Source organism: Ursus americanus, chromosome 18 (assembly GCF_024610735.1).
Source record: "Ursus americanus isolate L20-20 chromosome 18, mUrsAme1.1.p, whole genome shotgun sequence".
NCBI lineage: Eukaryota > Metazoa > Chordata > Mammalia > Carnivora > Ursidae > Ursus > Ursus americanus.
Genome location: NC_142144.1, coordinates 21,175,932 through 21,201,021, shown reverse-complemented (window position 1 = coordinate 21,201,021; position 25,090 = coordinate 21,175,932).

Here is a 25,090-nt window from a genome sequence, read left to right as displayed (position 1 = left end):
ATCTGTATCCCCTAGGACTCCTATAATTTTCTCCTAACTGTTCTCCCAGCCTCTAATCTAGTCTGCATTGTGCTGTAGAATTTAGATTATGTCAACTACTTTCATCAAAGTCCTTCAGTAGTCAACCAGTGCCTGCACACAATAGCTATGCCACATCAAGCATCTTTTATTTACAAGATACTATGCTTGAAACTTGACTTAAGTTAGTATCTCCATCATATAGATGAGAAACTGAGGCTTAGAGAGGTTAAGCGTCTTGCTCAAAACTCTACAGCTAGGATGTGAGGAGCTGATTCAAATTGAAGTCAGTCTTATGCCAAAGTCTTGGCATATATTTTACACGGCTCTTTATTCCCTAAGGCATCAAGTCTAGACTGCCCAGTTTGGCCTTCAGGTCTCTCTGTGATCTGGCTTCAAACTTTTTCCAGATACTGCTGACCTTCATCCACCCTACACTCGTGTTAAAGTACTGCTGTTCTCTGCATACTCTTTGCTTTCTTTTCTTCTCTTTGCTTCCGTTTATATCATACCCTCTATGTTATCCTTTTCATGCGTCTCTAGAGGTCCAAATACCACCCACTTTCAAAACCAACTCAAGCTTCCCAGCTGAGTTCCCTAATCTCCGATCTTTTCCTTTTTTTTTTTTCTCCTTGTGGCCTTTTTCTCACAAATTTTGATATTATAAAGTATGTATATGCTTTTTTGCTCTTTATTTTTACGTCCTTTAGAACAGGAAACTCATTATGTGATAGTAACATATTTTTGTGTAGAATTTTATAAGCACTGTTTCAAGTATGTTAAGAACCTGGCAAAGAACAAGAGCTCAATAAATGTTTGTTTTCTTGTTTGGTTCTAATCTTCATAGCAATTCTCCAAGGTATTATTATACTTTACTACCAGATAAGAAAACTGAGGCTCAGAGAGATCAAGTTACCTGCCAAAGGGCAGAAATATTCCACTATGACCCAAGCTCTAACTCAAGAGTTCTATCTCTGATTGAGGGCTCTTTCTACTATAGTACCTAGGGCTTCAGAATTTTGGTTCCCCGGTATATCCTAGTTCTATGCCTTGGTCATAGTAGTTATTGAATATGAGCTGAATGAATGAGTAAATGTCTGTTAAGAACATATTCTTTGAGGTTGAAAGTCATGAGAGGTTTATCGGCCACCAAGAATAACAGCACTTTAGGATGTGACTCATCCTCACACATAGTATTTAGGTAGAAGGAAAACAAACCCTCCCATTCTGATAAAGTATCTTAGGCAACATTAGGTTCAAGTCTGTATTATTATCCATTTAAGAACACTCGTGCCACACACCTTTAACAAACAAGTTTTTATGTTATTTAAAATCAGTAGGTAGGAAGAAAATTGAGAGTAATTTTTCAATTTTTGTTTTTCATTTTTCTGTAGCCAAATTTATCTTTCTCTTTCCTTATTGTCTCTACTTTTTGGATCATGTTTAGAAAGATCACCTCTATCCCAAGAATTATACAGATACTCAAATATATTTTCTTCTACTGTTTTTATCATGTCATTCTTTACATTTAGAATCTCTAGGATTATGTGTCTGTGCATGTGTGTGTGTGTTTCCATGCATGCGTGTAAGGCATGAAATAGGTTTATAATTTAATATTTTTCTTACATAGTTTAGTGAGTTATGATTTTCCCTTCTGATTTAAATTACATCTTTATTATATATGTCCACATACAGATTATTATATATGTAAACTAAACTTTCCAGATTTGTAACTTATTCTATTGATAGTTTACTCCTGAGCTGTTTTTATTTACTTATTTACACTTTTTTTTTTTAAATTTTATTTATTTATTTGACAGAGAGAGAGAGAGCCAGCGACAGAGGGAACACAAGCAGGGGCAGTGGGAGAGGAAGAAGCAGGAGGAGCCTGATGTGGGGCTCAATCCCAGAATGCTGGGATCACGCCCTGAGGCGAAGGCAGACACTTAACGACTGCGCCACCCAGGCGCCCCTATTTACAGTTTTAATTATTAAAGTTTTCTTTTCTGGGCAGCAGTCTCATTCACTACTCTTATTTTTTTTATTTTTACTTTTTTAAAAGATTTTATTTATTTATTTATTTGAGCGAGAGAGAGAGAGAGAGAGAGAGAGAGAGAGCAAGCAAATGGTGGGAGGAGCAGAGGGAGAGAGACAAGCAGACTCTGCACTGAGCACAGAGCTCGTCTTGGCGCTTAGGCTCACGCCTGCAAGATCATGACCTAAGCGGAAGTCGAGAGTTGGATGCTTAACTGACCTAGCCAACCAGGTGCCCCAACTGCTCTTCTTTAAAAAAAAAAAAATATATATATATATATTTTTTTTCGTGGCTACTCTTTAAGGTTTATTCTTTTTTTAAGTTTATTTATTTATTTGTTTATTTATTTAAGTAGTCTCTACACCCAATGTGGGACTTGAACTCATGACCCTGAAACCAAGAGCTGTGTGTTCCTCTGACTGAGCCAGCCAGGCACCCCTCTAAGGTTTATTCTTTAAAAAAAGGCATAAGAAATATTTTGTTAAGAAATATTTTGTTAAGCTCCCACATTTTCTTTTACTGGGATTCTGATTAAGATGAAATAGAAGTGATAGATTAATTTGGAGAATTGACTCATTTTAACATGTAATCTTCAGAATCAGAGAATCTAATATGGTTTTCCATTTACTCAAGTCTTCTGTCATTTTCCCCAATGATTTTATACTTTTACAATTTCTTTTTTTAAATTTATTTTTTAAAGAGTTTATTTATTTATGTGAGAGAGAGAGAGAGTGAGATGCTCTGGGACTCTGGGATCATGACCTAGGCAGACACTTAACCGAGTGAGCCACCCAGGCACCCAGTTTTTTTTTCTTTTCAAAGATGTTATTTATTTATTTGATAGAGCACAAGCAGGGGGAGTGGCAGAGGGAGAAGGAGAAGCAGGCTTCCCACTGAATAGGGAGCCCAACTCGGGGCTCGATCCCAGGACCCTGGGATCATGACCTGAGCCAAAGGCAGATGCTTATCCAACTGAGCCACCCAGGCGCCCAATTTTACAATTTGTGTGTGTGCGTGAACACTTTAATAGAGCATAGTGCTTTAGTTCATATATGCAAGAATCAGCTGCCTGCATTCCAAACTCAGCTATGCCATTTACTAGCCATGTAACCTGTTCCTTCACCTTTGTGTACTTGTTCTTTATTTCTCCCTCCTATAATATGGGGGATGATAATAATAGTGCCTCCCAGAGTTATCATGAAGATTAAATGTGTTAATATATCTAAAGTGCTTAAAACATATGAGTACTATGTATGATTACATGATTGTATAGTATATATACACATTTTATGTGTGTAATAATTTCTTACTAAATTTATTTGTGTTTTATGTACTGTTGTTAAAAATGGATTTTCCCCCCTATTCTCTTCTTATTGGTGGCCATTTTATTAATTTTGATTATGGAGTGCAATCTCAATAAACACTAAACTTTGAAATTTCAGCCTCCAGAGGGCTCCCCTTTCCTGTGAATTACTATCATTTCCTATAACTTTTTTTTAAGAATTTTATGTCACTTAGAGCCAAGTGATGAAAAAGAAAATGTGTGTATGATGCATTTGAAAGGTCAAGTAAGATAAATAAGATCAACAGCCAGTCCGTTGAAAATACTAATAAGACAAACAGTCCTCTTGCAAAACTGAAGAAAGAGAAAACAGCTGAAAATGCAAAAAAAAAAAAAAGGAATTAACAGATGCATGTAGATATCCAAGAAGTTTAAAAATTACAAGAATACTCAAAGTTTAACCTATCAATAAAGTGAAAATTTTGACAACATAGGATATTACTTAAGAAATATAGGGGCGCCTGGGTGGCTCAGTCGTTAAGCATCTGCCTTCGGCTCAGGGCGTGATCCCAGGGTCCTGGGATCAAGCCCGCATTGGGCTCCCTGCTCCACTGGGAGCCTGCTTCTTCCTCTCCCACTCCCCCTGCTTGTGTTCCCTCTCTTGCTGGCTGTCTGTCTCTCTGTGTCAAATAAATAAATAAAATCTTTTAAAAAAATATATATATATATAAATTATGAAAATTGATGCAAGGAGAGGCAGAAAATTTGAACTGATCAACAGAAGAAATGGGAAATGTTACCAAAGTTCTACCTCTGAAAAAGGCACTAGGTCAAGGTGGGTTTTTTTTTTTTTTTAAGATTTTATTCATTTATTTATTTGAGAGAGGGAGACAGAGCAGGGGGAGGGGCAGAGGGAAAAAGAAAGAATTTTGAGCAGACTCTACACTGTACATGGAGCCTAGTGCAGGGCTCAGTCTCATGACCCTGAGATCATGACCTGAGCTGAAATCCAGTCAGATGCTTAACCTGTTGAGCCACCAGGCGCCCTTTGGTCAAGATGTTTTAAAAACGTGGATTCTGGGGCGCGTGGGTGGCTCAGTCGTTGGGCGTCTGCCTTTGGCTCAGGGCGTGGTCCTGGCGTTCTGGGATTGAGCTCCATCCACATCAGGCTCCTCCGCTGGGAGCCTGCTTCTTCCTCTTCCACTCCCCCAGCTTGTGTTCCCTCTCTCGCTGGCTGTCTCTCTCTCTGTCCAATAGATAAATGAAAATCTTTAAAAAAATAAAAAATAAATAAAACGTGGATTCTATCAGAACTTTTAGGAGCAATGTTATTTACAGAGCTTTGAAAAAGATGGAAAACTTTATAACTCATTATACAAGGCTGACATAACTATGAAACCAAATTAGTGAGGAATAGCAGAAGAAAAGAAAAAGCAATAGGCCAATTAATAATGAAATAAATGCAGAAATCCTAAATAAAACATTAACAAATTGAATACAACAGCATTTTAAAAGTTAGCATGACCCAAATGGATTTTTATTTCAGGAATGCAAAGATAATTCAATATAGTAAGACTTGAACCTCTAACGATTTACAGCTAAATAATAAGTAAATCTTTAAAAATTTCATAGAATTTTTTCTCCTAACTACCTTGTTAATCATCCCTTCCTAGAACATTTTCTTCTCCATCCAGTACACTCCGACTCCTCTTTAAAGACTCATCTCCGGTCACTTCTGGTTCGTCTCCCCCCCCCCCCCCCCCCCCCACCTGAGGCTAAGAAGCTGCTGCTCTTGTATACTTCCACAATACCTTGTATTTACCTCTATTACAGACTTATCATACTGTTCTGTAAATGCTAGTTAACTCGTTTGTCTCCCCCACCAAACTGTGAACTCTGGAGATAGAGTCAATTTATTTCTGTGTTTTGGAAGCCCGACATACAAAAATTGGGCAGAATCCATTGAGAAATACACATAGATCAAAACTGGAAATAAAAAGTTTTAGCTAATTACTATAAAAGCCATATTGGAGGACATGATTTTGATGTCTAGACTGGACTTCTTAATGCTTCACCTTTAAATCAAACTTCCTTATCCTTTTATAGAAAAGTTGGGCAACCTCAGGCCTCCCTGAAAGGCACTAGCTTCTTACCAGATAGTTAAGAACAGGCTAGTGTTAACCTTTTCTGTAGGGAGCCTAGAAGATGCTAATGTATTTATTAATGTACTAATCAAATGTACTAATCAAGTCAGTCGTTCTTCCTATGGTTAAGAGAAAGGCCAGGAGTATCATTCTAGCTGAAATACTGCATGGGGACATGAAGCCAGAGAAATACACCATACCCCCTGTAATAGCTACCTAACTTAGAATATTTTCCTTTAGAACTTAGCTGCCTACAATTTCAGAGAAAACATTTCAATTGCAGTAACTATATTTAGCCTGAGTGCTCTCATTTAACTTAGCAGGACTTTGTTCTTTAATTTATAATTTGATTTGTGTGCTTCCTCAAATTTCTGTTAGAATAGACGGGGTAAGAAAAGTAACCACAAGACATGTAAAATTTCCTCACAAATCTATTTGCATTCTATTATGTTTTCTGTATTTTTTTTCTAGTTAATGCAAGATCGCTTTCAAGGCACTCTTAACCAGGTGAACTGTTCCTTGTGTTGCCTCATGAAATGGAATAAGAAGGAATTGTCATCTGTGTATATCCTGGATCTCCTCAATCTAATAGTATGCTCTGCTAACACTGCCAGAGGAGGGAAGGGCCAGTGAAAGTCAGAGAGTGAGGACAGTTTTAGAATATAAGTCCATTCACTTAACATTTGTTTCACTAGCTTTTTCTCTCTGCTACCAATACAACTAGTAGATAAATTTTGAAGATCTAATGCACAGCATAGTGATTATAGTCAACAATACTGTATTGTATACTTCAAAACTGCTAAGAGACTAGATCTTCAATGTTCTCACCACAAAAAAAGAAATGGTAATTACGTGACGTGATAGAGGTTTTAGACGGGATAAAGCTATGGTGGTAATCATGTTGTAATATATACATATCAAATCAACACATCGCACATCTTAAACTTATACAATATTACATGTCAATTATATCTCAATGAAAAATAAAATAAAGATATATCAGAATTTGTTCTCACCTGTTGATGGACACTTAGGTTATTTGCAACTATCGCAAATAAAGCTGCTGTGAATGTTTGTATACAAGTCTTGGTGTGGATATGTTTTCATTTTCTCTTGGATAAACACCTAGGAGTGAATGGCTGGGTCTTATGGCTTGTGTACCTATAATTTCTTATTGTGATTTAATTGACACATAGTATTGTATTCATTTCAGGTGGACAGCATAATGATTCAATATTTGTATATATTGTGAAATAATCACCTCAATAAGTCTAGTTAACATCCATCACCACACAGAGTTACAATTTTTTTTCTTGTGATGAGAACTTTTTAAAAAGATTTTATTTATTTATTTGAGAAACAAAGAGCGAGTGAGCTTGAGGTGGGGAGGGGCAGAGGGAGAAGCAGTCTCCCTGCTGAGCAGAGAGGCTGATGCAGGACTCCTTCCCAGGACCCCCGGATCATGACCTGAGCTGAAGGCAGACACACTTAACCGACTGAGCCACCCAGGTGCCCTATTGTGATGAGAACTTTTAAAATCTATTCTCTTAACTTTCAAATACGCAATACAGTATTATTAACTGTGGTCAATATGCTGTATATTACATCCCTTATGACTTATTTATTTTATAACTGGAAGTTCATTCCCTTTGACCACCTTTACTCATTTCACCCACCCCACAGTCCCTGTTCTGCCAACAGTCAATCTGTTCTTTGTATCTGGAAGTTAGTTTTTGTTTGTTTTGATTTTTAGATTTCACATATAAGTAAGTCATACATTCATACCTACATATATATATTCTTGTCATACATCATATGTTTTGTCTTTCTCTGTCAAACTTATTTCACTTAGCATAATGCCCTCAAGGTCCATGTATGTTCTTGTAAATGGCAAGATTTCCTTCTTTTTATGGCTGAATAATATTCCTCTGTGTGTGTATGTATATGTGTGTGTGTGTGTGTGTGTGTGTGTGTGTGTGTGAGAAATCACATTTTCTTAGACACTTCAGTAGTTTTCATGCCTTGGCTATTGTAAATAATGCTGAAATGAAATGGGGATGCAGATATCTTTGATTTAGTGTTTTTGTTTCCTTCAGATAAATACCCAGAAGTGGAAGTGGTGGATCATATGGTAATTCTATTTTTAATCTTTTGAGGCACCTCCATACTGTTTTCCATAGTGGCTGCACCAATTTGGATTTCACCAATAGAGCACAATTTTTCCCTTTTCTCCACATCAACACTTGTTATTTCTTGTCTTTTTGACAGTAGCCATCCTAACAGGTGTAAGGTGATATCTCACTGTGATTTTGATGTGCATTTCCCTGATGATGAGTGATGTTGAGCACTTTTTCATGTACCTGTTGGCCATCTGTATTCTTTTTTGGAAAAATGTCTGTTCAGATCCTTTACCCATTTTTTAATTGGATTGTCTTTTTGCTACTGAGTTGTATGAGTTCTTTATTTGTTGGATATTAACCCATTATCAGGTAAATGATTTACAGATATTTTCTCCTATTCAGTAAGGTTACCTCTTCATTTGCTATGTGGAAGCGCTTTAGTTTGATGTAGTCCCACTTGTTGATTTTTGCTTTTGTTGTTTGTGCTTTTGTTTTTAAATCCAAAAAAATCATTGCCAAGACCGACATCAAGGAGTCCGCCCCCTATGTTTTCTTCTAGGAGTTTTATGATTTCAGGTCTTATGCTCAAGTCTTTAATCCATTCTGAGTTTCTTTTTGTGGGTAGTGTAAGGAAGTGGTCCAGTTTCATTCTTCTGCATGTGGCTGTCCAGTTTTCCCAGCACCATTTATTGAAGAGACTATTTTTTCCCCATTGCATATTCTTGGCTCTTTTGTCATAAATTAGTTAAGCATATATGTGTGAGTTTATTTCTGGGCTCTCTATTCTGTTCTATTGATCTATGATACCATTACTGTTTTGATTACTACAGCTTTGTAATATAGTTTAAAATCAGAAACTACAATGCCTCCAGCTTTGTTCTTCATTAAGATTACTTTGGCTGTTTGAGAGCAACTTTCTTAATCCCTCAAATCTTATAGTTTTTTTAAAGATTTTATTTATTTATTAGAGAGAGAATGAGCAAGTGAGAGAGAGAGCATGAGCAGGACGAGGGGCAGAGGGAGAAGCAGACTCCCCACTGAGCATGGAGCCTGACCTGATGCAGGGCTCGATCCCAGGACCCTAGGATCATGACCCAACCTGAGATGCTTAACTGACTGAGCCACCCAGGTGCCCCATTAAACCCTCAAATCTTATTGAGGACAGCTCTTATTTCTTGCCTTCTCTTCTTACATCTTTCCTCCCCAGTGTTTTCTTTTCTTATTCCTCTTCTTAAATAACTTTTTTTTCTACTTCTCTTCTTCATCTTCCTTCTTTGACTTTCCCCTTCATATTCATGTCATTTCTTCTTTTCTGTATTGATTTAATACAAATATGGGTAGCTTCTTCCTTAAGTGGCAAAGTGAGAGTATTGCAGCCTCAGGAAAATTATCAGTGGTATTAGGGTACAACAGACGTCTGTGAATGTAGGGAGAGTACTGAAAAATGCAATGAAAAAATTAATTGGATTGTCAGTACATATAGTGATGCCTGAGATGAGAGGAAGTTGGGAAGAGTATAACTCTCCTCAAAGGAAATAAATACTAAATATCCCTGTAAAATATCACAGAAAGAATGAAGCTGTGATATTGTGGTTTACAATAAGAAATAAATATTTGGTCTTCTTCTGGTTCCTGGCATAGCGCTCGCTCTCTTTTTTTTTTTTTTTTAAGATTCAGTTTATTTATTTAAGAGAGAGAGCACAATCAGGGAGGAGAGGCTGACAGGAGAGGGAGAAGCCCGCTGAGCAGGGAGCCTGACACGACACTCAATTCCAGCACTCTGAGATCATGACCTGAGCCCAAGGGAGAAGGTTAACTGACTGAGCCACCAAGGCGCCCAGGCATAGGACTGCTTAAACCCTTGGAATTAAGTGTGGAGAAAGAGATAAAGGTGTCTTTCATTATGTTAATGAGGGAATTTTTGGACCGCACCTAAGACTAGGGCTGGTTGCCTGTGGAGCTAACCTTGTGATTTGAGGGCTGGGACTTTTAGTCTACTCCTCCCCCACCTCTGGGGAGGGGAGAGGAGCTGGCAGTGAAGTGCAGTCACCAGTAGCTGATGGTTTAATCAATCATGACTGTAATGAAGCCTCTATAAAAGCCCCAAAGGACAAGGTTAAGGTAGCTTCCAGATTGGTGAACACATGGAGATTGTGGGAGAGTGGTGTGTTCGGAGAGCGGATGGAAGCTTAGTGTTCCTTTTCCCTTACCTTGCCCTACGCATCTCTTCAATTTGGCTGTTTCTGAGTTCTGTCCTTTTATAGTAAACTGGTAATGTAGTAAGTAAAATGTTTCTCTGACTTCTGTGAGCCACTCTAGCAAATTAATGGAAACTAAGGACAGATCTTTGGAATCTCCAATCTATACTCAGTTGATCAGAAGCATAGGTGACTACCTGTACTTGATATTGGTGTCTGAAGTGTGTGTGTGGTGGGGTTGGGGTGGGGTGCAGTCTTGTAGGACCGAGCCCTTAACCTGTGTGATCTGATTCTATCTTTGGGTAGATAGTGTCAGAATTGAGTTGAGTTGTGGGATACCCAGCTGGTGTCAGAAATTGCTCGGTGTGGGGGAAAAACCCATACATTAGAATTCAGTGTCGAATCTTAGCAGCACACGCACCGTTTGAGTAATTTTTGAGAAAATAATCCAAAACCCTGGTTAGGAAAAACTAAGAAAACAATGCTTCTATAGGCTTTAGGTGGCCTATTACTGATTTCCTGTAATTATGGAGACTTCCACTAAATCCAGAATTGAGGGAATTTAAAGGACATTGTAATATAATCACCCCATGATTTTTTGTATGTGCTGAGGTTCCTGTTAGTCAACAGTAATTTGATCTGGCCATTTGGTAAAACTACCTTGGATTAAAGTGGGAATGTTGAAAGATTTAACTAACTGCTTTGTAAGGACCACCTAACAATAGGAGACTGATTATCAGGCAGGCAGGTAGGCTTTGTCTAATAAGGATTGCTCAAGCAGTCTACTACTACTCAGTTTTTTAATTGCTGAACTATGTTGTGTGATTGAGCTCTGATCTAGTACCACTCTATTCCAGCAGACACATCTATTTTACAGAATATGACTATCTATTCTCCACTCTTACACCATCCTATCTCAACCAGTCAGGTATGAAGACAGAAGGCAACCACCAAAAAAGAAAAGAAAACAGTTCTAAATAGCCCTCTACATAATTTGACTTTGGATATCATACAACTACCTAAGGAAACAGAACATTTTATATGATAGGGCAGTATGTGCTCTCCAAGTTCTACTAGAGCTCTTTAACTTACATTAATTCAGCTAATTCTGGAATGTTTGCAAGAACCTTTTTAGAGTGGGGCCAACATTTATGTAATCACCTGTGTGTGAGGAAGGTTAGACAAATTTTGGTAAATACAAATTTTGACTTGCTGAAATGTAATCCTCGACAGTTAAAAAATACTACATTGACATGAAATCAGAATTTGGGAGATTAGATTATAAATAAAATGATCATGTAATTTATTGTCTAAATCCGACACTTTCAAGAAAGAAAGAAGCAAATTAATAATCATACCATGGCAACAGGAACAAACTGAGGTTGTCCCAGGCAAACAGGGAATATAGTCACCCGAAGTATAAACTACATTTTGTGTAAACATATTTAGGATTTCGCAAGTTAAGGATGGAGTTCTGGAGAATTTCTCTCTCTGTATCTACGTTCTCACTTTCCTTCCTCAACCCACTTGCCTAAGGTTTTCTAATGTTTCCTTCAACATACCAGCCACCTTTTCTCATTATTATCTACAAGAATGTGAAGTGAATAAAACGTTAAAACTAGTTTCACACATACTTGAACTTCAGCTGCTCTCTATACTTAGCAGCAAAACAGATGTAGTTTTGAGTTCCCACAAAAGTTTTGCGTTCCCAGTATGACTGCTGGAGGAACAGCATTTATGTAAAAGGTTAATCTGTATTTCCTATTTTCCTTTAGAGAAGGAACGTTAGCACCCCCCCCCCGTCTGATGTATAAAAAGTCAACAGGATTAGCATGTTAATCCAAAATCACATAAAGTTTTATGCGTAATAGCTTGTAGATTAATAAAGTATTCTTGATTCTTTTTTTAATTGAGATATAGTTGACATAATATTATGTACGTTTAAGGTATACAACATGCTGATTTGATACATTTTTGTACTGCAATATGATTAACACTGAAGCATTAGCTAATATCTCCCTCACGTCACATAATTACCATTTCTTTTTTGTGGTGAAAGTACTCTTGATTCTATCCTATGTGGCACTCGCATGGCTTTTCCTATCTCCCCCAAGCAAAGTGAGAACAAGTCTGCCTTATTCATAAATTGATGTATCCATGCTGAATGCGTTAGATGTACACACTGTGCATGTCACAAGACATAATCATGTCTTCATAAGGTTGAAGAAAGAGGTAAACCTGTGACAGCCAGCCCAGTGCCCTCTGGGAACTTCCAAAAAATGTCATCAACTTCACAACTGACAGAAAGGTCAGAGGGAGGGCATACGATGGGAGGAAGACTTTTTTTTTTTTTTTAATGTTATGTTAGTCACCATACAGTACATCATTAGTTTTTAATGTACTGTTCCATGATTGATTGTTTGCATATAACACCCAGTGCTCCATGCAATACGTGCCCTCCTTAATACCCACCCATCACTGGGCTAACCCATTCCCTACCCCCCTCCCCTCTGAAACCCTCAGTTTGTTTCCCGGAGTCCTTAGTCTCTCATGGTTCGTCTCCCCCTCTGATTTCCCCCCATTCATTTTTCCCTTCCTTCTCTGAATGTCCTCCATGCTATCCCTTATGTTCCACATGTAAGTGAAACCATATGATAATTGTCTTTCTCTGCTTGACTTATTTCACTTAGCATAATCCCCTCCAGTTCCATCCATGTCGATGCAAATGGTGGGTATTCATCCTTTCTGATGGCTGAGTAATATTCCATCGTATATATGACCACATCTTCTTTATCCATTCATCTGTTGAAGGGCTTCTCAGCTCCTTCCACAGTTTGGCTGTTGTGGACATTGCTGCTATGAACATTGGGGTACACGTGCCCCTTCTTTTCACTACATCTGTATCTTTGGGGTAAATACTCAGTAGTGCAACTGCTGGATCATAGGGTAGCTCCATTCTTAACATCTTGAGGAACCTCCATACTGTTTTTCAGAGTGGCTGTACCAGCTTGCAATCCCACCAACAGTGTAAGAGTATTCCCCTGGAAGAAAGGGATAAAGAAGGGGGGTGGTAATCAGACGGGGGAATGAAGCATGAGAGACTATGGACTATGAGAAACAAACTGAGGGCTTCAGAGGGGAGGGGGTGGGGGAATGGGATAGACTGGTGATGGGTAGTGAGGAGGGCACGTATTGCATGGTGCACTGGGTGTTATATGCAACTAATGAATCATCGAACTTTACATCAGAAACCAGGGATGTACTGTATGGTGACTAACATAATATAATAAAAAAATTTTAAAAAAGAGTGTTCCCCTGTCCCCACATCCTAGCCAACATTTGTTGTTTCCTGTCTTGTTAATTTTGGTCGTTCTAATTAGTGTAAGGTGGTATCTCATTGTGGTTTTGGTTTGTATTTCCCTGATGGCTAGTGATGTTGAGCATTTTTTCATGTGTCTGTTAGCCATTTGTGTCTCTTTTTTGGAGAAGTGTCTGTTCATATCTTCTGCCCATTTTTTGACTGGGTTATTAGTTTTTTGAGTGTTGAGTTTGAGAAGTTCTTTATAGATTTGGATATCAGCCCTTTATCTGTAATGTCATTTGCAAATATCTTCTCCCATTCCATGGGCTGCCTCTCAATTTTGTTGACTATTTCCTTTGCTGTGCAGAAGCTTTTTATCTTGGTGAAGTCCCAAAAGTTTTGCTTTTGTTTCACTTGCCTTTGGAGACGTGTCTTGAAAGAAGTTACTGTGGCCGATGTCGAAGAGGTTACTGCATATGCTCTCCTCTAGGAATTTGATGGATTCCTGTCCCATATTGAGGTCTCTCATCCATTTTGAGTTTATCTTTATGTATGGTGTAATGGAATGTCCAGTTTCATTCTTCTATATGTAGCTGTCCAGTTTTCCCAGCACCACTTATTGAAGAGACTGTCTTTTTTCCATTGGATGTTTTTTCCTGCTTTGTCAAAGATTAGTTGATCCTAGAGTTGAGGGTCCATTTCTGGAGTCTCTATTCTGTTCCATTGGTGTGTGTGTCTCTCTTTTTATGCCAGTACCATGCTGCCTTGGTGAACACAGCTTTGTAATATAGGGAAAACGTACTTTCAAACAACTTTTGAAAACTGGCTTTTTAAATGGGAAACAGGTTGTCCTCGCCTATAAATTGGACAGATACTTGTTCTCAAGTTCCTGGTATGAATGGCATTTGGGAATTGAAGGGGAGCAGAATGTGCCACAAAATAATCAAAATGTGGATTATTTTGAGCTGAAGTCAGTTAAGACCCAGAAGACTCAAGAAAAACTTTTACCTCTCAAATATCTAAAAGAATTTAGAAAAGGGGACTGGCCCAGAAAAAGAGCTATTACCAGAGATAACTTTTTAAAAATGTATTCTTTTTTTAAATTGAAGTATAGTCAATATGCAATGTGACATTAGTTTTAAGTGTACAACGTAGTGATTCAACAACTGTATACATTATGCTCACAAGAATAGCTACCATCTATCCCCATATAACACTATTACAATACCATTGACCATATTCCCTATGCTGTTCTTTTCATCTCTGTGACTTATTCATTCCATAACTGGAAGCCTGTAGCTCCCACTCCCCTTCACCCATTTTGCCCATCCCCCCACTCCTCCCCTCTGGCAATCATCAGTTTGTTCTTTGTATTTATGGGTCTGTTTCTGCTTTTTATTTGTTTGTTAACTTATTATTTTTTAGTTTCCACATATAAGTGAAAAATGGTTTTATCTTTCTTTGTCTGACTTATTTCACTTAATCTAATACTCTCTGTGTCCATCCATATTGTTGCAAATAGCAAGACCTCATTCTCTTCTACATCTCCTTTATCCATTCATCTGTCCATGGACACTTAGGTTACTTCCATATCTTGGCTATTGGAAATAATGCTTCAGTAAACATAGGGTGCATATATTTTTTGAATTAGTATTTTCATTTTCTTTGAATAAATACTCAGTAGTAGAATTAATGGATTATATGGCATTTCAATTTTTAATTTTTTAAAAAAATTTTGAGTAGGGTCCATGTCCAACATGAGGCTTGAACCCATGAACCAGAGATTGAGAGTCACATGCTCTACTGACTGAACCAGTCAGGCACCACAATCTTATTTTTAAAGTAATGTCTACACCCAACGTGGGCTTGAACCCACAACCCAAAAATCAAGAGTTGCATGCTCCACCAACTGAGCCAACTAAGTGTCCATACTGTCTTCCTTGGAGGCTACACGAATTTACATTCCCACTGACAATGCATGAAGGTTCCTTTTTACCGGAGATAACTTTTTATCTAAAAGACCTATCTGTAGGGCAGGGCAAACATCTAATTACCAAACATATCTTCTTATCATCCTGTGAATTACCCTCCTTCCCTTTGAAACCCCAGGTGCCTATCCCAATCCTTAGCTCAGGATAGCATAGAAGCCTCAACTGCTCTACTCACCCTTGAGTCTCATATGTCTTTGGAGCTTCTGTATGTACAAAATTAAATTTGTTTTTCTCCTGTTAATCTGTCTTGTGTCAATTTAATTATTAGACAGTCCAAAGAACCTAGAAAGGAAGAAGGAAAAAATTTCTTCCCCTACAGAATGAAGTCATCTTCAAGTAATGTCTCCACGTTTGTCCCAGCACATGGGAATCATTGTCAGAAAAAAGAGGGGGCACTCTTGAGAAACACTGTAATGTGTAATAATGACTTAAAGAATATCCAGAATTTACATGGGACTTACTATTATTCAGGAGCTGTTATGAATACTTTTCATATATTACCTCAGGAAAAACCTGGGCTTGGAGTCATACAGGTCTGAGTCTGAATGCTGGTTCTGTCAGTGTATAGTTGCGTGGTCATAGGAAGAAGGTTCTTAAACTTTAATTTTAAGTTTCTTCAAATGCAAAGTACTCCTAGGGTTGTTGTGGAAATAAATGAGATCAGGTATGTATAAGCTCTAGTAGCATGCTGGCACATTATGGTCCTTTCCCTCTTGTGTTTATTGGTTACCCTGTGAACCCTCAGATGACAAAAATTGGTGCTAAGTGAGCATTCTTCGAAGGCCAGGGAGTAGTTAGCCATTCTGATATCACATGATATGGAACATTCACATGAATGCCCATTAACGTTGAAAAGATTATGTGTCTCCCTCTGCTTGGGAAAAATAGTCTCTGTTTCTATGACCTGTTTTCTGCAAACATGGAGAAGTTTGGAAACAAAGAGCCTGGTAGGATTCACCAAAGCCACAGGAGACATTACAAGAATGGCAAAGACTGAAATTATGAAGATGATGAACTTAATTTGCATTTCTAGGGTCCTGAGATTTAAGATTTTAATTTTCCCAGAAGAGCATTCATGGAGAGATATCTAAGTGTCTGCAGTATATAAACAGAAACATTTATTTCTTGTGAACTAGCACTTACTGAAGGAGAGTGACCCTCACATGGTTTCTTTTTGTCAAAACTTTCAGGTATGTGATATTTGCATCCCCACCCATACAATTACCAGTAAAGAGTATAGATGGTTTATACTGATAATTCTTAGTACTAAAAGACTTGCTAATTAAAATAGTCAACAGCCACAGACCACTTTGGGAGTGAGGCTGGTCCTTATAATTAACCTCATTTTGCAAGTGAAGGAACATGAGCACTGAAACAATGTGACCAAGCCAAAGCCACAAGTTAAGGGCAAGGATAAAGACTAGACTTCAGCAAACCCGGAAAATCAAATCACAGTTGCCTTGTATAATCAACCTTTGTTAACCTTCAGCAATTTTATGGTTCTTTTCTGTGGTTGTGTTTGTGGGATTCAGAATGGGGCTTTATTGTTGTTCCTTGGTATGTATAATAAAGAAGCAAAGCAAATTGTGCCTAAAAGCAATCTCTCTCTCTCTCTCTCTCACACACACACACACACACAATCTATTGAGAAAATTCCTTCCTAAACAGTAACCTACTAATAAGTACTTTTAGATAATCAAAGGATAAGTGCATCAAAAGTATGTCCTGCTGAGTCCCTTTAGGGGGGCTTTTAGACTAAAATGTTATATAGAGGTACCAGGAACAATTTAGGATGTAAGGTAGTTCACTTCCATGCTGTGTGTTACCCTGTTTCTGGCCCTTTTGATTTAGCCAACCCATAGAGAGTGTGTCAAAGTCAGTCACCAGTACCAGCTCTCAATACCAGTGGTATTTGCCTAGGATCCTGTGCCATTTGCCTAGTTAGGATCCCCATCCCAGGATGCATGAGTATCCTATTATTCTGAGTTCTCAGCTTTCGGAATTCTCTCATGTTCTCTTGTACTCTGGTTTTGAGAAACTGTCTCAGGCTCTTTTCTGGCTGACTGGTTTCATACCCCTAGTAATAAGTAACACACTTTGTATCTATGAACTGTGGTAGAGCCAAGCAAACAGCTGTAAACTATTTTGAGATAATGAAGATTGTTTTCCTTTTGGCCCTTGTGCTTTTTTGAACAAGCTACCCTCTTCCTAGCTTTCTTAAACAAGCTATTGCATGGCTACAATCACTTCTAAAGGTACTGATCTAGAGGGGTTGGCTTATACAGTCAAGAACAAAAAGTCAAATTCTTGGCTTTGAATTCTGAAGTAGACTGTTGAAATTGATAGCAGAGAAAACGGGCTTGCAAGCACAGACTTTTAAATTGCAATAGTTGGGCTGTTTGAGAGTGAAAGTATTTTTAAGTTCAGAAGCTTGTCATTGAAAACCAAGAGCCGAAATCCAAATACAAAGTTTATACCATAATTATCAGATTTTGGAACAATATAGGATGCTGAAAGAGCAGTTTTCCTAGCCAAAGGAAAGTAAGATTTCCAGCACTTGGCAGGAGAAAGAGAATTGGAGAGGACATGAAAGGAACTTGTCTTTATGGGTGCAGTTTCCATCCTTAACACTTTTCAGGTTGAGTCCCAGGAGGGATATGGAAGAAACTCATCAGCTGGCTATTCTGCTGAGATTTAGGGGGCTGTCAGAGCAGGAGAACCACCATCGAACTCCCCAGAATGTTGCCTGATGAGATGGCACACCTTGTTGTGAAGGCTTAGTCTCTAGGACAGCATCTGAACTGAGGAGGAGTAATTGCTAAATGAGTCACCAGGTAGCTGGGCCTGAGGCAGCTTCTCGGTGTTTGCACACCTCTGTGTAGCGTGAGAGAACCTTCGAAAGTTCCTATGCCAAAGTATGATAGTTCCTTGAAAAGCAAACACAATTATCATTTGATCCAGCAATTTAACTTGTAGCTATGTACCCCAAAGAATTAAAAGCAGAAACTCAAACATACATTTTTGTAATCATGTTCATAGCAGCATTATTCACAATAGCCAGAAGGTAGAAACAACCCAAATATCCATTGACAAGTGACCAGATAAGTGAGATGTGTTATATACACACAATGAAATATTATTCAGCCTTAAAAAGGAATAAAATTCGGATGCATGCTACAATAGGATTGAACCTAGAAAACATTATGCTAAGTGAAATAAGATGCAAAAGGACAAGTACTATATGATTCCATTTATATGGCATTATTTAGAATAGTCACATTCAGAGACAGTAGTGATTACCAGGGGCTTGGGGGAAGGGAGAATGGAGAGTTTTAGAGGTATTAGGTTTTAGTTGAGATGATGAAAAGTTGTGGAGATGGATAGTGGTGTTATTTGCACGAAAATGACATTATGAGCGGCGCCTGGGTGGCTCAGTTGGTTAAACATCCAACTCCATTTCGGCTCAGGTCATGATCTCAGGATCATGAGCTTGAGCCCCACGTTGGGCTCTGCGCTCAGTGCACAGAGTCTGCTTGAGTCTCTCTCTCCCTCTCCCTCTGCCCCTCCTCCCACTCACACACACTCTCTGAATAAATAAATAAAATCTTTTTAAAAATGAGAATATGAACAATAATGCCAATGAACTGTACACTTAAAAATGGTTAAAATGGAAATTTTTATGTGATATATACTTTACTGTAATTCTTAAAAATCGAGGGAGAAAAAATTACCATGCCCCTAGTAGGAAGACAAAAATGACTGAAAGTCAAGTCAGTAGGTCAGGACAGTGGGGTATAGAGTGACTTGTGAACCCCTGATGATTGATAAGCCAAGATGACACACAGCTTGGCATGGTTATAGTGGGAATAGGCAACCACTACACAGGAAATAGATTTTTTTTCTCTCAGCAGAAGCCACTGGGTGATTTGCTAATGACTGCAAAACATATTACTCTCCCCCAAAGTCCGGGTGATAGACTACCCAGGACTCGGATCATCCAGATCTTAGATGACTACTAAAAAGTGACAGAAAAAAGTGAAGGGGAAAAAATACTAATTTGACCATTTATCCAAAAAAGATTGAGTTTAAATAGAATTTACCAAGATTACTTTGGATTACAGGGTTAGGTTTTCCATCATCAGTGCAATAAGGACTCCAGAGCTAAAGTAAGTTGAGTTATAAGTAAATTATTTCCATTTTGCATGCATGAATGTGAATGACGGTGAGATGTATTCCCATTACATCGCTATATGCCTTTTCCAAACCCAAAACTAAGGTGCTTCTCAAATCTATGGCAATTTTGAAGCAGTTCTGTAAGGAACAGGGAGTTCTGCCTGGTGCAAGATTAGTTCAGCTTCCTTGGGCTCACCATCAGAGATGGCCACACAGTTTCACTGATGACCAACCGCAAGACCAATCCCAGAACGTGGGTGTTCATGAAGCTGGATCTTTGGGGTACCTGCAATTAAACAGTGAACAAACCTGACTCTCCAAGTCTCATGATACTCATTGGCCTCAAGAACACTCTTGGACTACTGGGACTAATGGATAACCTTCCTACCATCATCTTCCAGTGGTTAGAGATAAGGATACAGAACGGCCTCCTGCAGTAAAAGCTATTAGTAACTGCTAATCTGTATTACATACGTATTCTCTGCTGGCACTGTGCTGCGAACTTTACGTGATTATCCCATTTAGGCCTCAATACACATCTGTGAGGTTAAGTACTAGTATTAATCATATTTTGCAGAAAAGGAAACTGAAGATTAATAAAGGCAGATAACTTGCTCCAGGTCACCCAGCTAGTAAATAACAGAGCGAGGAACAACCCAAAAACCTGACTTGACAGCCCAAGTGCTAACCATGACAGTACATTGCTTTTTGTTTGGGGACACCCTCCTACTCTAAAAATCTAGCTTGACATGGGTATTCCTGGATACAGTATAGTAAGAACTGGCTTAACTGTTAGTTTTGTGTTTAAGGACTTACAGGATGATTACAGATCCACATAAACAAGGCTTCCGTGTGATACCTAATAATTTAACAATGGTTTTGAAATAGGACTTTTTCAAAAGCATTTAGCATATCTTGGGGTTTATTGTTTTATGAACAATTCATCACCCCAATTTTATCCAAATCACCTTAATAAAGAAAACATGCTGCATCTTTAAGCCGTGAAAAACATCCATTGTCCCAAGCCTTCCCCACGCCCATACTGTTGGAAGCTTTACTTTTATCTGTGGTATAGGATTATCATATTCATATAGGCACAGATAACTGCGCTATTGGGAGTGAGAGTTAAAGGCTGCCTTAGAAGCATGAGGGCTAATCTCAGGGAGTAAGCTTGGAGCAACTGAGATAGACATAGAGGCTTACCTCATGTCCTACAAGATGGTCCAGCTTTTTGTTTCTGTCCTGTAGGCACTGCGCAGGCAGGTAGATAATTCCTTATCTCACAAACAAGGGAAATAACATTACAAACACTTCTCTATTCCTCATTCCCTCTATCCTGTGATATCTCATCAGTCCAGCCCCAGTGATGACTTGGCACTGTTTGGTACAGGAAACATGCAGATGCTGTGTACCTGAGCTTGGTTATGACCACCCAGCCATCCAGAGCTTGTCTGTGGGAATGCAGAATTCAGAGGGGAACTGTTCTGACCAGGAACAGTTATGGATGAAATGAAATTCAGTCCAGAGAAGCCATTTCTGGGTGTTTTATTTTTGTCTTAAAATGAATCTAACCAACCTCTCCAGATTATCCAAAGCCCTTAACATGCTCCACAGAGACATCTGATAGCCTGACACAGCCCCCCTTCTAATGTACTCACACTTACGGCACCTTAACCAGGTGTAAAGACAGGCCTCCAAGGCCTAAGGAACTGCTTACCTATTTCTGATCATGAATGTCTCTGGGCCAACTTCCAGAACATGTCCCTCCATATAAAGTCCTTCCAGAATTTTAAAGTTCTAAGGAAAGATTATTTTCAAAATACAATCCAACACTGAGCAAACTATTAATCAAGGATAAAGGAAGAAAACTTTTCAGACACGAAAAGAATAAAATTTTGCCTTCCAAGTAACTGTTCTTAGAACTTACTTGAGGATATACCCCAGCAAATTTAGAAAACAGACCAAGAAAGATGAGATATGGAATCCAGAAAACAGTGTACCACTCTAACTCAAAAAAGCACGGAGAAAAGAAGTTCCTGGATGAAGCTAATTAGCAAGTCTATAGAACAGATACTCCAGATTGAAACTGCAAGATTGAGGGCTCTTAGACAAAAGTTTATAGAAATAAAGGGAACTCAGTATTAAAATATTTTTGACAACTTGGAAAACTTGAGGAAACCATAAATACAAATAAATCAAGAAGAAAGAAATGCCATTAGAAATCCCAGGAAAAGGGGCACCTGGGTGGCACAGAGGTTAAGCGTCTGCCTTCGGCTCAGGGCGTGATCCCGGCGTTATGGGATCGAGCCCCACGTCAGGCTCCTCCGCTATGAGCCTGCTTCTTCCTCTCCCACTCCCCCTGCTTGTGTTCCCTCTCTCACTGGCTGTCTCTATCTCTGTCTAATAAATAAATAAAATCTTTAAAAAAAAAAAAAGAAATCCCAGGAAAAGAATTAAGAAATATAGAAAAAAGTCATGACCCAAATGTGAAGCAAAAGACTTTCAGATCAAGATGGTACAGTGGATTTATACCATGAAATCCCACTTTGCTCCATATACATAGCAATAATAAAAATATGAAGAAAGAAAACCAAAAGGCATAAGTAGGCTCAAATACCAGATAAATGCAAAAAATCCAAAAAGGAACAGAAACTCAAACCAGTAAAAAGGACTAAAGCTGAGGCATCTTGAAGTTTGCCTTTTATAAGGAACAGAAACTCAAACCAGTAAAAAAGGACTAAAGCCAGGGCATCTTGAAGTTTGCCTTTTATAAAGTGAAAGGGATTGAAAATACGCCTATGAACAGGAGACTGGAACTAGACACATAGCTCAGAACCCTGAGCAATAGTGGGGCATCTTCAGAACCGTGAAAAGAGAGTGAAAATTAACTACTGCTAACTGCTGCCTGGGACCATAACTTCTAATGAACTGCAGGCCTAAGGAGGCCGAGGTCGAGGTCATAGCCTTGCAACCAGGGTATAAGCCAAGACACTCAATAGTACATGACTAGATCTGCCTTATCCTTAATATCAGCTCTGAGCCACTATTATGAGACCTAGTTCTGAATTAGGGACCCAGAGGGCTGAATGGAGGTAAAAAAAACTGATAGGCAAGGAAGGGTACGGAGAGAGGTTAAGAGAGAGAGAGAGAGCCATAAAATAAATGATAAATTCTCACTTAAGACAAAACAAAATTTTAAGACACAAATTTATTGCTAATAAAGATGACTACTAAGTAGAGGGTGGATAGGAGGATGTGGAGTGTTGGTGGGTTACAAAAAAAAGGTGGCCACTACAGTCTAAGGGAGACTTTTATTAGTTTACACTTTGGTACCTTTCAAATTTGGGGAGTGAATTTTCTTTTTAAAAAAGGTCTATGAAAACCTACCTGCTTCAATCTATAAATCTTAAATTGATAATATTCCTTATTTTTAAGGCTCTCTCTGGAAGGTTTTTTTAAAGAATAGAAGATCTTTCAGAACCTCAACCCAAAGATCCTGTTGACGGTTTTACAGAGAAGGCACCCAGTAAATATTTGCTGACATTGGTGTTGTTATTGTTGATAACGATTACGATAGTGCCAATGATGAGATGAGCAGGAACTCATTTCAACACTACCCAAGCCAAAGCACCAGAGCTTTGTGAAGAGTCAACATCCTAATTTCCCCAGAATGGCATGTCAACAATGTCATTGCCCATTTGCTTCAGGGCCGGGCACTGCCCTTAACATGACTTCTACTTGCTATAAGGAGTCTCTCCTGTGTACTCCCTTAGCATATCATTCTGCCCCCCTAATGGGTTTTTGGATATCATTAAATCTGGTAGCCATGACTCTCATAATTCTCTCCATTCAGTAGCTGATGCCGTGGTTGAGAGTGACCCGTGCATTTGGGGAACCTGCATTTCAGAAAGCTGTATGTGCTCACAAGTCAAGTGAAGAATCTCAGAAAGCATATTATTAAGAGATGCATTCTTATCTCTCAGGGGCCAAACACATCCACTACAGCATTGTCTGGCAATTGCAGACATGCAGACTAGGGGTAGGGGCAGAGACATATGAAGATCATTGCCACATAGCATACCATTTAACCCAATTAATCCTGCATCAGCTCTCTGAATAGAGCGTGGCCCAAGGCTGCTCCTGGAATTCTGTATTCTTCATCACATAGACATGGTCTTTGTTACAGAGGATTTTCCATCCTTGCTCCTTCCTCTACCTCTTCCTCTATTCTTTCTTCCCCTTTGCCTTCCTTCGCTCATTAGGCATGCTTTGAGCTATGCGTGTCAGACACAACTCAGTAAGAAGGTGGTAAGAATCACATGCCAACTTTATTTTTTTTTCTAAAGATTTTATTTACTTGAGAGAGAGAGAAAGAAAGAGAGAGAGCACAGAGGGAGAGGGAGAAGCAGACTCCTCACTGAGCAGGGAGCCCTACTTGGGGCTCCATCCCAGGACCCTGAGATCATGACTTGAGTCATAACTGAGTGAGCCACCCAGGCGTCCCACAAGCCAACTTTAAATCAGGACAGTCTGAAAGACTCCAATATTAGGAGCTGAAGTGGGTTTTTTATCAGACTCTGAGGAATGTGTGGAAAAAACTCCAATTAAGACTGAGCAAATCCCATCAGAGTTGCATATGCTTGAGTAACGCCCTCCCCTACACCCACACCTGATTTGTTGATAAGATCCTGTGGGCAGGTTTAAGTACAGGGATAGAAAGATTCCCCTGAGTTATCTGGGCTCTTTGAAGGAGGAACAGAAAGGGCCACTGCCCAGTATTGTTGTGTAAGTTGCTACGCAAGCGAGTGCCTGGAGGAGGAGAGTCCGGGCAGAAATCTAGCCTGTGCTCTGAGTGCACTAACCCGTGAGGCGAGGGCTGCAGGGCATGGGCGCATTTTTCTCATTCCCATAAAGTAGTGTATGTTGTAGGAAGCAGATCCATGTTCTCTGATTGTAATTCTCTGATGGGAAGGTCAAGGAGTTCTAAGCCAGAGTGGGAACACTGGCTATGTGGTGAGGTACAGACTTTATGAAGCGAGGCACTGAGTGGACATCACCATGCACATCAGGTCCCCCTGCTTTGAAACAGCCTAGAGCCAGGGTTTTCTGAAGATCCATTTCTAACCTGGAATTCAGCCTTCATAATGGGTCTTCTGGTTTCCAGCCAGTCATTCCTCACATTAGTCCTATGGATATTTCTCTCCCCTGAATGTGAATATATGCTCTTTATTCTCACTGACATCTCTGTATGGGGAATTTCTAGAGAATCCCCAGGAAGATGCAACTGAACTTGAACACTTAAGCATTTGAGGAAGTGTGGCATAGAACTGCTGATTTCCCAGGGCCAACCTTGTTGTCCCCTAAAAAAACTGCCTGGAAAACACAAGGTTCCAGTTGTGGTTTTGATCCTAATTCTATGCCTGCTCTTGAATAAGTCCTTACCTCTCTCTGGGCATCAGTCTCTTGGTCTATACAATAAGAGGTCTTTATTGTTCTGTCAGGCTGTAGTTATACCCTGCTTGGCCTTCAGAGGTTGGAACCGTACAAGTGACTTGGCAGCAAGGGCTGGTTTGTAGTCCCATGGAGCCCACATCTAGGACAAGAGGAAAGATATGGTTGGAAGACACAGAGCCCTGTCTTCTCTTCCTATTCAGCTCATGCCAAGTGAATCAAGGATATAATTGCCCTTTGCATACCAAACATTACTATACTTATTTCAGTTCAGCTTCTCCTTTTATTTGTTAAGCCCTTGTGGAAGTTGCCATCCCTCCCACCTGTACATGAGTATGCAGGTTGCTACAGTAAAAACCCAGGAGCTTTGAAGTCTT